Source organism: Polypterus senegalus, chromosome 8 (assembly GCF_016835505.1).
Source record: "Polypterus senegalus isolate Bchr_013 chromosome 8, ASM1683550v1, whole genome shotgun sequence".
Taxonomy (NCBI): Eukaryota; Metazoa; Chordata; class Cladistia; order Polypteriformes; family Polypteridae; genus Polypterus; species Polypterus senegalus.
Genome location: NC_053161.1, coordinates 45,014,128 through 45,027,591, shown reverse-complemented (window position 1 = coordinate 45,027,591; position 13,464 = coordinate 45,014,128). Strand labels below are relative to the sequence as shown.

General features: G+C 37.7%; 1 protein-coding gene across 1 annotated transcript in view; it reads left to right on the top strand.

Annotated features, from left to right (window-relative positions):
* Positions 1-13,464, top strand: part of sema3c (sema domain, immunoglobulin domain (Ig), short basic domain, secreted, (semaphorin) 3C) — a 161,938-nt gene that overhangs the window by 10,742 nt on the left and 137,732 nt on the right. The window lies entirely within an intron of this gene.

Sequence of the window (13,464 nt, the reverse complement as noted above, 5' to 3'; positions counted from 1 at the left end):
ATTTGTATGTTAGAGTGGCTGACGAATTTAAAGTACACTTTTGTGTATGAGAGCCTTGAGATGAATTTGTGACCTGCTTAAGGTTGATACCTAACTAGTGCCTGAATTAAGCTCAGTTAACTGCAACCTTGAATTATTTATTAACTTGCATACTTTAATCTATTTATATCATGTCTTTCCAATAATTGTTTTCATACTTTTATGCTTCATTATTTTATAGGAACTATCAGGATATTACATATTTTGCAAAGGGAATACAGAGGCAGCAATAGATTAGCAGAAGGACGAAGGGAGCCCAGCTATGGGCATGAAAAAGACACAGACAAAGAGTACACTATAGACATAATTTGTCTGACTTGGGCTTTTGGTTTAAGTTAGTTTTCACTGAGTCCAGTGGGTTAGTCATAGGAGGAAACTCTTGTAACAGTCGTCCACATCCAAAATAACACATAAAAAGGAAAAACATAAACAAAAGTGGTACCACTCAAGAAGTATTTAACATCTTGTAAAGTACATTGAGCTATATACCATGTATGACACCGTAGTATATGGGCACGACACCTCTGTATGCTTTTCGGGTTGGCTTACCGTAATACAACACACGATGTATACCCTTCGTTTTTTCTCTCTCTGTTTTAGACCCTAGGCCCTGGTGGTGAGGCAACATCAAACTTCATCATCAGCTCTTGTTTAGCTTAATCAATTCCAGAGTTGTAAGTTGCCATACTTTTGCATCATGGACTATAGGAAAACATTTTAGTAATTCCCACTATTGGTGCACTCCTAAACCATTAGTTGCTCTTGAAAGGCCAAGTCCCTCAAGCAGCTCTTTAGATCTACTCCTTACTCTTACATTTCGGATCCATGTGCTTCCTCAGGTCTTCTGCCATTCCATACCTTTAAGATGACAACATGGTCCATTACCCATTGCTTGAGACTATGCACTGAACCTTTTTTGTCAGTGTTACCATCTCTAGCAAATCTTTTGTATCCCCACTATCTCTGTTAATTGACTCTCAGGTACCTTTCTCAAATTTTGAGTATCTTACCTGTTGTCATCCTTGAGAAGCACTTCATGCTTCTATGCAGGTCACAATTATCTCTTCTTTCTGGGTATAGTATGTCTGCAGGGCACTTCCCACATTGGTATGGCACTTGCTTCATCACTATTAGTTCCCTGGTCTTCTTTAGCATCTAGGTCCTTTGTGAGCCTTGGTGCTGCTCTTGCTGTTTTTGCATGAATGCAGTATCCTTGTCCACCAGGGTACTCATCACTTGCTTTAGCATCTTCGACTAAAGAGTCTTGCAACAGAATATATATATAAAAAAATAAAACAACACCCAATATGCATTAATATACTCAATGGACATTTCAGGAGTCTACATTACTACCTATCTACTATGTGTCTTAAATAAATAAAAATATAAAAAAAAATATGATGCTACACATCTGTAACATTAATAACATGCATAGCAGGATTTTACTTATCAATGACTAACTAAAATATACAGTAAGCCAAGAAAATATTGATTTGTTTTTGTAAATTGAACAGTTTAAAAGCTATACCCTAATACTAACAAGTGGCAGCTGGAAAATGCAATTTTCGCTATAAAATCAAGTCTATTGTTTAACCTTTTATCATGTATCAAAATCCAAATGCAAATAATTCAGGTTCATTGAGGTTAACAAATATCATAGAACCTACTATATGCACTCACTGGCAGCCTAACCCAAATATTTGTTCAGGACAGTAAAGAGAAATGTAAAGAGATTGTTACAACAAATTGCTTAAATGTATCATGGTAAAATAAACGTCACAAAATGAGTGAGTCAATGACAACAGGATCTTTCACCCTACAAAGTCAACCTGGTATTGTCATTTCAAACTGAGTGGAAGGAAGGAGGTACACACGCTCAATAAAAAGGTGAAGATTCTCATTAATTTTTTTCATCAGTAAGACAGTGAAGGGCAAATGGTTGAATGATGACCTCACTAATTATAAGCCAGTACTAAGCAGATTGGAAAGTTACCCTGTTCCTGAAAAAAATCAAGGTCATTGTAATGGATTTGGAGCTTTTGTATTGATGTTTAAGGTATGTTTAGGACCTTTACATTAAATGGAATATCAATCTTTAAACATGACCTATAAATTCTATAGACTTGTTTGTAATTTAATGTTGTAGCATTGGCGGAACTCGAGTCCAAGGAACAGAGATATTAATAATTTGTGAGTAGCAGAGATTTTAATGGTCTTTCTAAAAGGCAAGACAAAGCAAGAGACAAGTCAAATATGTAGTAGTACTCAATACACAAAAGACATTTTATCTTACAACATGAAACACAGGACAAAGTCCAAAGCAAGAGTTTCTTTTCCTAAGTCTATCGCAAAGGCCTTCACTATGCAGCCAAAGATAAGACTCTGTGCATGCAGCCTTATTGAACTGTGAAGCTGAGCTGCTAGGACTACACTAATTCACATTATTTTGCCCCAATAATGGTGTTGCATCCTGCATTGTAAAAAGAAAAAGACCATAAGATTGAAATGAAAAATAAAATTAAAATTCAGAGCACAAGTTGAATAGTAATGTGCTCTTGATTTGGTATAACAAATAACAGCCACAAATGATAATAAACCATTCAAGCCTTTCCTGACAAATGTTGCAGCTTGCATTCAAGTTTCTTTTTTTAATTAAAAATCCAGTATATAAATGCAAAAAAATTTAATAAAATTGTTGACCATAAAAGAAAAGATGAGAAAGAATTAAATGACAACTTTGAATAACATATAGACTTTTATATCATATGTTGTTATTTTGAGACCTGATCTATAATAGGAGGTACTGGAAAAAATACACTACTTACAACTAATTGTTGTCTCCAAAGAAAACTACAGACATTGTAAAATCATCCAGTTTAACGGCATATCACCCAGCATCTCACTGCAACTCTCTGACTCCCAAGATGGATCTTCGTGTGCTCTTCAGCATTACGGTTAACAGTTTTTTGCGACTAACAGCTGTTGTGTGAGGAGATATGGTCAAAACAGACAAAGATGATCATTAAAAAAAAATAATTATGTATATATGCCATATATATGTGTACATTTATATATACTGAACTGACAAAATCATTAAGCAAAGTTTAATCAAAAGTACTGAATACTGAGAGTACAAAAAGGCTTTAAAGTAAAAAAAAAACTGGGAGACTAAACAATGGCTGAGCCAAGAAAAAAGTTCAAGAGACTGTTTAAGTACAACAACAGATCGGCGAAACGGTTTCAAATGGCTGCCAAACAAGTCCATTTGTCATGCAATTGAAACTAGGAAGCATGGCAAGAGTGAATGTGTATTTGGCAGACATGACCATAGGCATGAATATGGGAGCTAAAAATCCCCCCTTCTGAGAATAGTTAGTGGGTTGGCCCCAAAAACGAAATGAGAACAAACATTATTCATCTAGAACACCCTTCTACATATTAGAAATGAAATTCCAAAAGGTTGGGTTCAGAAAGCATGCTTATGAAAATTTCAAAGGTAAAGTGTATAATGTAACCATTATTCAGTCCTAAGAAGCAGTCTGCATTAGATATCTTCCCAGGCCAGGGAGGATCATGGAAAGGCACTGCCTCTGTGTTGAAGCAAAGTTAAAAAGGGAGCTGATTCCAAACCAGATGAGAAGGAGGAGGTTAGGAGCACATACTAATACAGTGCATTGCCGCATCCACCACACGACAAACCAACTCAGGATCCAGATTAGGACCCAAGTGCATCCATGCAATGGGTGACATCTCAGCAACACACTAGTTCAGATGGAGTGGAACAGTGTGAGGTTTTTTTATGGTGGCTGGAGTGCCAATTCTGCCACCAACCCCCACGTTTTTCCCTGCAGGTTATTCCAAACTAGAGTCATCCGAAATCAACCCTAAACATGTTTATTATAAACACAAAACATTTCCCTTAGGTTTACAAATGTGAACTGAGTAATAAAATAAAATAGCAGGGTAAATTGTCCCCTTTGGACCATCAGTAAGAATGCAATAATTGTAATCTAAAACAAAAACATTCTTGGAAATGTTTTGTTTCAAACAACAAATTGGGTCAGAGTGAGAGGAATAGTATTTTCATTTCTTTTGAAAACTGCAAAATAAAACTCTTTATTCTGTATTTATTTCCCTGGATCAAGTAAAGAGACCAAATCTCAGACTTACATGACTTCATTCAGTGAGGCTCAGTCATCATATTCCGTTGGAGCTGCTCAGCCAGCCCTACCAAAAATGTTTCTTAATGTCCCATTCTTCTCTCAAGGTTTACTCTCCCTTAACAGAGGGTTTTTTTTCTGTAAACAGAGAACTTGAATGTGCCTATAAAATAGTATCAGATGGATGATGTGACCATATATGTCATCTCCTGAGCATTTGTATTGGTGTTGGTGAGAATATTGGATAAACTGTAAAACATTCATTGTTCTTTACAGCCTAAATGAATATTTCATGGAGTAATCTTTACTAATAATATAGGGTGGTCCAGATCTAATTATGCAATTTTCATTACGCTATAACTTATTAAGTTTATTACATAGAAAATCACCCGAAAAATCCTGGACCATCAAGAAGTGTACAAACTGACGACATGAAGAATCGTCTTCGTGCCGAATTGGAATCGTCCCTGCATAAATCAAAGTTATCCAGACTGCATAAGTAGATCGGGACCACCCTGTATATAAAATGGAAATGAATAACAATGATTACTGGTTTGCTATTTTTATTTGAGTACTAGGGGGCTTTGCCCACTGCTCGCTTTGCTTGCCCATCCCTCCCCAAGGGGGCACGTTGTGAAGGGGAGGGCTGAACGCACGCTAAGGAGATACGGTCGGATCAGCTGCTGACTTGCATGTTCTGCTTGTCGTGCTGCAAGTCGGCCATTTAAAAGCCTGTACAGCAGCAGTCCTTTTGTGTCACTGCCTTGTCTCGCAGGACGTTAATGTGTCTCTCGCGGGACGTCAGTGTCTTCTGAGAAGATCACGTCTCGACCCAAGATTTTTTTATTATAATAGAGAGATATTCCTAAAATTATCATGGATGTGAAACAAACTACAGAAAAACTATTATCTTAAGCAAGTGGGTAAAAGGAAAAATTGGCACCGATTTAAAGTAGGGCAGGTCTGGTTTCATTAATATTTAAAAGAAGCAAAAATATCCAGTATAAATAATAGCCTATTGTATCATCAGTTCCATCATCCAAAAGAATATATGACAAAAAGACACAGGAGTGGCTTAAAGGTAAACCAAGTGTGCTAGGTAGTTAGATGGATTAACTGGCATGGTGCACGTTTCCTTCTCATTTATAGCAGAAGTTAAAAGTAGGCACTGTAGAAATGCTTTTTTTTTAACTTCTCTGTTTACAATCTTGCACTTCTTTAACTTATTATCATTGGTACTGGAATTGGCTTGGACATTTCTCTGGTGTCTGTCTTCCTGGTTACCATATTGTGCCTGTTTTCCTAATCACCCACTTTCTTTTCCCTTTTACAGGTCTTTTCTCTCTAACTCTAACAGTTTTGATGGCAATACAATTTCACAGCAAAGTTTAGGTTCTGTTAAATGCACATGGCAACCTAGCCATGTAACATCTTAGATATCACGCTCACACTCATGAAAATAAAACAGTACAAAATGGCGGTGCACATGAAAAAGTAAACATAAACAATTACAATCAAATGATGTCACTGAAATAACGATAAAAACAAGTACAAAAATGTAGCTTTTTTTGCTTACTCCTTACAGTGTCTGGCACTTTGATATATATTTTGCAGTGCCTGCAAGAGTTTGTTATTTTGTATATTGTGCCTTTTTATAGGGCACCTCATTGGACTCCAGGTGCCCAAGCTTCTTCCAGTCACAGTTAATGGTGTGGCAGAAGTGCTCTCTTATTGGGCCCTGAAAATGTCCATACGCCGCTGGTAGTGGCCACAGGCCCCAGCAGGGTTGAGCTCCCATGCTAGGGTTGCCCTCTGTTGGTCCTGGGGAGAAACTGTCCTGGAAATACTCTCTCCCCCGGTCCATACATAATCCAGGTGTCCCAGCCGGGTAAGGGCCCCAGCCGTCCGCCAAGTTTTATGAAATAGTTATTCCCCTGTTTCAAATCTGAGTTTGAGGGAAGGAGTGAGCTGATAGTCAAAGGGAATAGATACTCTAAGGACAGACATGTGCAAGACGTAATGTTTGCATAGATATGTGAAAAATGATGTTGATGTAAACAGGTGCACATTTGTGCACATCTATAAAGAAAAAATACATAATTGCACAAAAGGGGAATTGAAAACACACATTGAACTATATGAAACGATGGTTAAATATTACTGGGTATAATGTTTTACTTTCTATATCTGACCTACAGAAGCAGTCAACAACACAACAGAAAGATGATATTCAGAATGTTGAATAGCTTGTCTAGTGCCACTCTCTTTCATTTGTAATTATACACTGCTCTGTGTGTAAAAGTGAATCCATCTATCAAGCTGAAGCTCTCCTATTGCTAGTGCATATTCTATGGAGCAGCTTTCAGTCATTCTAAATGCAATCATTAATGAATAAAAGTGCTGCACAAAAAAAATATTAATAGCATGTTACTTTTAACTGAATGATGTAGCTAAGTCATTCTGGTCCTTTCACAGATAAAATACAAAGGGGAAAGTAATTACACAAAGCCACCCATTTTTTGACACATGTCTTTCTTGTAATTTAAAATAAATTATAAGCTGTGAATATACATCTGCTGATGCCTCAGTCTGGACCTTACATCAATAATGTTCCAGGAATCATCAAGTGTTTCAGGTCTTTGAATATCATACATTCTCCTCCAGGTGACCTCACCAGGGCTGTTCAAACTCCAGCCTGTGTCCTGATAGCTACCTACTCTGACCCCAAGCTTCTCCTCAAATGAGCCATAGGCATCTCCAGGCTCTCTCTGGCATTTTCATGGTACTGCAGATGGCTCTCCTCTTCCTCTCTCCTTTGATGCCCAAACCTTTAAAAACTCTGACCAAAGAACAAGCTGCAAATCCCCTGCACCCAACCTCCACTGGGAGACACCTAGCTCTCCATTCTGACTGCTGACACATGCTGACCAGCTTGGCGTACTTGGAGAGCTTCCTATCTAAGGTTTTGTCTAAACAAAGACAGACTGTTAGCTCTGGAACAAAGACTTGCTTGGTGAATTCAGACACCAGGAATATGTCTAGTCACAGGGTGGTGGCTGCAGTGTGGCTGGGCAACTTCAGCTGCTCTCCGAGGTCCACCAATAACTGCCAGTCAATTGCTAATGCCAGGATGCTTGCAGATGATGATCTCTTGGTGGGATTTGGCTGCTCTCTAGCTCTTACAAAGGCGATAGTCTTCTTGGAAGATTGGCACCTCTTTTCCCACCCAAGTCCTGTGCTGATTACTTCAGCAATAATCTTCAAGAACTGATCATGCCTCCATCGATACCTTCCCTCTCCAAGTGCCCTTGTACAGCTGCAAGGTTACTTGCTTGGAATACTGTGGGAAGCTGGTGACTCTGCTATGCCCCGTGTGTGCAGATTTGATGGGCTTGGTAGCACATCATATACTGCCTGGATGAGAAAACTAATGTGGTGAGGTTTGTTATTCCAGAGCTCAGACCAAGTCACTTTCTTCTCAACCACATTTTGGCATCTCTTCCAAGCTCCCTGCTGCTTCACTCACACAGCCTTGCAGGGTCTCCTCTCCTCAACTGTTGCTCTCATCTCCTGCACTAGGCAGCACCCATCCTTCCCTCTGCTGGTATCTGATTGGGGCGTTGGAAAGAATCCTAACCTGACTTGGCCTTGAGTGGCCACTCCCACCAGCCTCCTGTGATGCAGCCTTGCCTCTGCTTCCTGAAACTGCATCCTCTGCCCTCCACTTACTGCCAGTCCTCACTTGGATTATTTTTTTTATTTTTTTAATTTTATTGATTTTATTGTAATCATTCCACACAAATAGAATAGAGAAAAAAAAAGATTGAAAACAAATCAACCCCCACCCCTTTCACTTGGATTCTTCAGTTGGCCACCATCGGTTCACTTGAGTCTTCCTCCAAGAATCTGAAGGGCAGTTGCAGGTTGTTGTTGCTGTAGAATGTGATGCTTCTCAGGCTGTTTGGCAACCCCAACCATTTCCTGAGGTGGCTGCTGACCATCATCTGCAAGGTTTCAACAATTGAGAATGGGATCTCATAGATAAGGAGGGACAGTGCTGGTAAATCCAGGCTTTGAACCTACCTGGTAAGCCAGACTTTTCCATGGCTTTCAGCCAGCCATCCAATTCAGTACGGATTCACTGGACGGGATGCTGTGTCCCTCAATGAGCTTTCAAAAACTCTGCCCAAGCTCTTAAATGGTTTCTCTGTGATGGTTAGGATGGCTGCGCCTGCAATGGTAAACCAGAACGTGTCCTCCGCCTTATTCTTTTTCAGCACAATGGATAATGATTTGGCTGGTTTGAAACACATCCTGGCCCAATCTACCAGCTTTTCCAGCCCCTTCTGCATTGACCGGCAACCTGTATCAATTCCATGGTAATTATTAGGTCATCCATAAATGCCCTAATGGGTGGTTTATTTGAGTGGATTTCATTCTGAGCCCTCTGCACTCTGGTTCAGCAGACTTGGTGAGCATGTTCATGGCTAGTTAATATAGCGTCACAGAGATTGTACACCCTGTAATGATGACAATGTTTACCTTGTCCACCTTGATGTTATTGCTCCTGAAAAGACCCTCATCCTGCAATTGTCTTAATAATCATCGATGAATCCTGATGGGGACATGATGTTTTGTCAATGTAAGCTGCACAAACTTGTATGGAATTCTGCCGTAAGCATTCGTGAAGTCAAGCCACAACAAAGCCAGGTTACTTCTGTTCTCTCTGGCCTTCCTGATGAGTTGTGTCACCACTCCTGTTTGTTCCAGACAACCTGTATCCCTAAAATACTACCCTTCTGGACTGATGTATCAATGTAGTTGTCCTTTGTCAGGTAGGTGTACAATCTCTTGGAAACAGAACTGAAGAAGATCTTTGCCTTGACACACAGCAGGGAGATAATGTGGAACTGGTCTATCTGGGTGGAATTTTCCTCCTTTGGGATCCACACCACTTCAGGTACTTTCCCTTAAATTGGGATCTTTCCTCTTTTCCAGAAGACCCGCAGAATTTTCCACACACGTAACATGAATTTGGGATAATACTTGTTCCCTTTCTATGAAGTGCCACTTGATCCTGGAGCAGTATTTGCCCTTGCTTTGCGGACAACCTCTCTGACTTTCTTCAGCTGTAGCTCTGACAAGTCAAACTGCACTTCCTGTTCAGGGGGGTCTATTAAGATGTTGCACGTTCCCAGCTCCTGCTCTTTTTCCGGGTCCCAGTATGTCTGCCTCAGATGTTGATCTATTTCTTCCTGCGAGCAGACCAGCTTCCCATTGCACTTTTGCCCTAGCAGCTCCTATGGATTAACCTCCTTAGCGTTAGACTCAAGCGTTACTCGGGCTGTATAAACAGTGATGCAAAACTGTTAGTATCACGTGTCACTTGGTCAACGGTATAGATTTGTTTCATGCTAGTGCCGAATAACACTTGGGCTGTAAAAGCACTAACAGCGTTATTGCCGAGTGTTACTCGGGCAGTTGCATAAGTTGACATAAGCATCAAATTCAAGCTTTACTATGGCAACAGTGCAGGCACGTCTCCGTAACAGAATAATGTCGTCTGGTAAGAAACATTTTTCAGCAGTGCAGGCGTTGCTCGTTCTTGACAGTGATAAATGCAGTGATTTTGAGAAGCTTCTCATCAGCAGTGATGACAAAATGAATATGTCTTCAGGCAGTAAATCCGAAAGTTATTCTGATGAATATTAAAGTGATGCTCGCATTTGGGTTTCCATTGACCCTGCTTCAAATAAACAAGAACCACCTTGTTTTAATTATTATTATTATTCATGTCATATTATTATTATTATTTGTATCATTATTATTTTTACACTTCTGACTTTGTTTTCTTTAGTGTTTTGCATGTTTTGACAGTATATGTAGTATTGGCACTATAGTAATAATAATAATATTCATTTTATATTATAATTCAGCATTATTATTATTTGTATCATTATTATGCCTTTTTACACTCTTGACTTTGTACTTTTAGTGTTTGCATATTTTACAGTAGAAAGATGAGGTTTAATAAAAATTTAATTTTTTTGGGGAAAAAATGTAATGCTAAGTAGGTTAAAAAAGGGTGCAGGTTGTTAGCTGAAACACATCTAAAAATTGAGTTTATAGTAAACGTGATTATAGTAAATATATGTGATATTTATATATATACTGTGTATATATATATATACTACTGTATGTATATATATATATATTTATACTGTATATACAGAAATCTTTGGAGAGGTTACTAAACACATTGCTAACCCTGTAACAAGAACAGGCAAGCAGCTATATTTATAATAATTAATTAAAACAGTAGTGTAAATGCAGAAAAATGCTTCTTCACATGTGGATTTATGTCTTATCTATTTCTTGATTTGTCTCATCTCCGTCTAGTAAGGAAATGGTGTTGTCTCCTGTTTGGAGGCACTATGATGTATATGAGGGAGGAAATTAAATTGTAGCTTAATAGAGTGGGGAGTGAGACTTCTGAGTTACATACATGGGAGAAGTTATAGGGGGGCAAAAGTTGCTTGAAGATTTGCATTAGTCACAGCTAAAATGTCATGGACAAGTGTAAGAAATGCAAAAAGAATTACTTTTTTACCATAATATTGCTTCCTTAGAATCCTTGCCAAAACCTCAAGTATGTATTGTTTCACAAGAAAGTTGGAAGTATATATTGAAAGCTGTGAAAATTTGAAACAAGCACATTCTGGAATATATCATCCTATTCCTGAGGTGGGCTGCAGTGAATGAACCAGTCTTTAAAATAAGAAGAATGTCATTCACACCCTGCCAGTATGATGGTAGCTGATTGTAGGAAAAACATCTGGAAATGTTCATTTTGTCAGACAATGTAATAGTTGGCAGAGCTGGAAGACTATAGTATACCTGGCACAAACCTTGTGGATGAAGGAAAGAATATGCTATACATATAAGACAGAAATAATGCTTATACTGGTGTAGTTGGAGCAGTTGGGGTGGGCATGTCTTACATTTGGATGCATCCTTTGTCAAAAGCTGATAACAGCAAATTAAAGTGACAGATTCCCCTGCTTGAAAGTAGTTTCCAAGCGACTGGAGTATGAGTATTGTGTTATTCTAAAACAACAATTAGTCAGAAACATTAAAGAAATGAAACTCAATCTGAAAGTACACAATAAAGATACAAGTACACATATATAATAATATAAATAATTACAATGTTATTGGATCTTTTATTCATGTACTGAGCATATTATTTCCACTGTAGATTTATAAGAATCTGGAGACTCTCCCAGCATCAGTGGAAGTTGGAGCTAGTTTTGGATGGATTGGCAGGCAATTGCAGAGCTTTATGGAATCACAAACACAAAATATGAATTGGCACAGCTTCTAATCAAGCTAATAAACATTTAGACTGGAACCTCTAACTAAACCGGGCTATCATAATTAGGTGCCCCAGTAAAGAACAAATAATTTAAGCTTGGAGATGTGGAAACAGAAATATATTGTACTGTATGCAGATTTTGACATGAGTGACACATTCATAAAAAATATAGACTCGATTCAGGAGATTGTTCATAAAAATAATCATTGGTTATATTCTGGCACAGCTCGTGTCTGTTCTTTCCATTTAAAATACAGAGAGTAAAAAAGACTGGTTGAACCTTAATACTGTTTCCATTGAATCAGTACCACATTTTGGCCACAAAATGATTAAAAAAGGGACCAGAAAAAAATTAAACTAAAAAATACATGCAATTAACTATTACATATTCTTTTTCTGTGGTGGAAAATTGGTTAAGGGTGCTGTTTCATAGTTTAGGAGTCATTCATCCTGTTTCCAGTCTTGTCACTTTCTGTGTGGAATATGCATCAGTTTTCCTGATGATCAGATTTGGTTGACTGGTGAGTCTAAAATGGAACAGTGTTATCGAATATGGCTGTTTGAAGTGCTTCCTGCAATAAACTGTTGTCTTATCTTACACTCAGTGATGTCAGGACAAACTCTGATTCCCAGAAACGTGGATCAGGAAATTAACAAATAACATTGAAGGACTGAGAAAATGATTGAATGAATAACTTAGCAGATAAATACTGATTTTACGATGATAATAATAATTTTTTAATTATATAGCACCTTTCCCATACTCAAAGTACTTATATTTAAAATTCTTAATACTTATTTAGTGCTAAGTGTGATCAAAGACTCTTTAATTTAAAAACAATTTTCCATCTTTACCAGAAAATCAACATGAATGTTTTGGTTTAGTCTTATTGACTTTCTTTATTTTCAAAAATCTGCTTAATTAGTTAAATAAGTTTAGTTCAAATAAAAATAATGGAATTCTTCTAGAACTTTTTGAAATAATAAGGAAAAACACTGAGACCTTGCATTCCATGGTATGCAGTTTTATGGTGAGTTTTATCCTTGTACATACAAAGATTGTTATATACAATTAAAATACATACCTAAATAGCTTACACACAGCATCTCTCATATGCTTAATCGCATCAAAATCTCATTTCGGCCAGTTCTGTTATACCTTAAGAAGTGAAGCATGCTGGTTGCTGAGGGCGTGTAACATTTATATCAGTTTCCTATATATGCACAGCAGTAAAAACTAAGTCAGTGTAGGAGATGACAATGCTAAAAAGGAAAATAAAGTTGTAAAGGTATACCACTGCAGTGGACTGGTGCCCTGCCCGGGGATTGTTTCCTGCCTTGCATCCTATGTTGGCTGGGATTGGATCCAGCAGACCCACATGACCCTGTAGTTAGGATATAGCGGGTTGGATAATGGATGGATTAATGGAAGGTATACCAAAGCGACCAGAAGCAACTTTAAAATATATCTTGTTATGCTTTGCTGCTTGAGATGTAGTGAAGAGTATTTTTTTTTCTTTGTGTGTATCATTAAATTGCTGTTTTCAGTGTTTTGTAAATGTGTTTTAATTTCAACATTTTAAATTGTTAATCTGTTCTTGAACATATATTTAAATATAATATACACATATTGCTTTTCTTTGACACCAGTATAACATTCAATGATAAAAATTTGTGATCAGAAATTTTAAAAATAATTAAAAAATGTAGATAGAGATTTAGGCCCCTGTGTTTAGGCTAAGAAATCCAGAATGTTTTGTGCAATGATTTTATTATGTCAACACAGAAATATTAAGGATAGATAGATATCCAGATGGATAGCTTTATTTGTCCCCTTGCGTAAATTTCTCTTTTTACAGAAACCCATTAAATAAATAAATAGTGCAAACA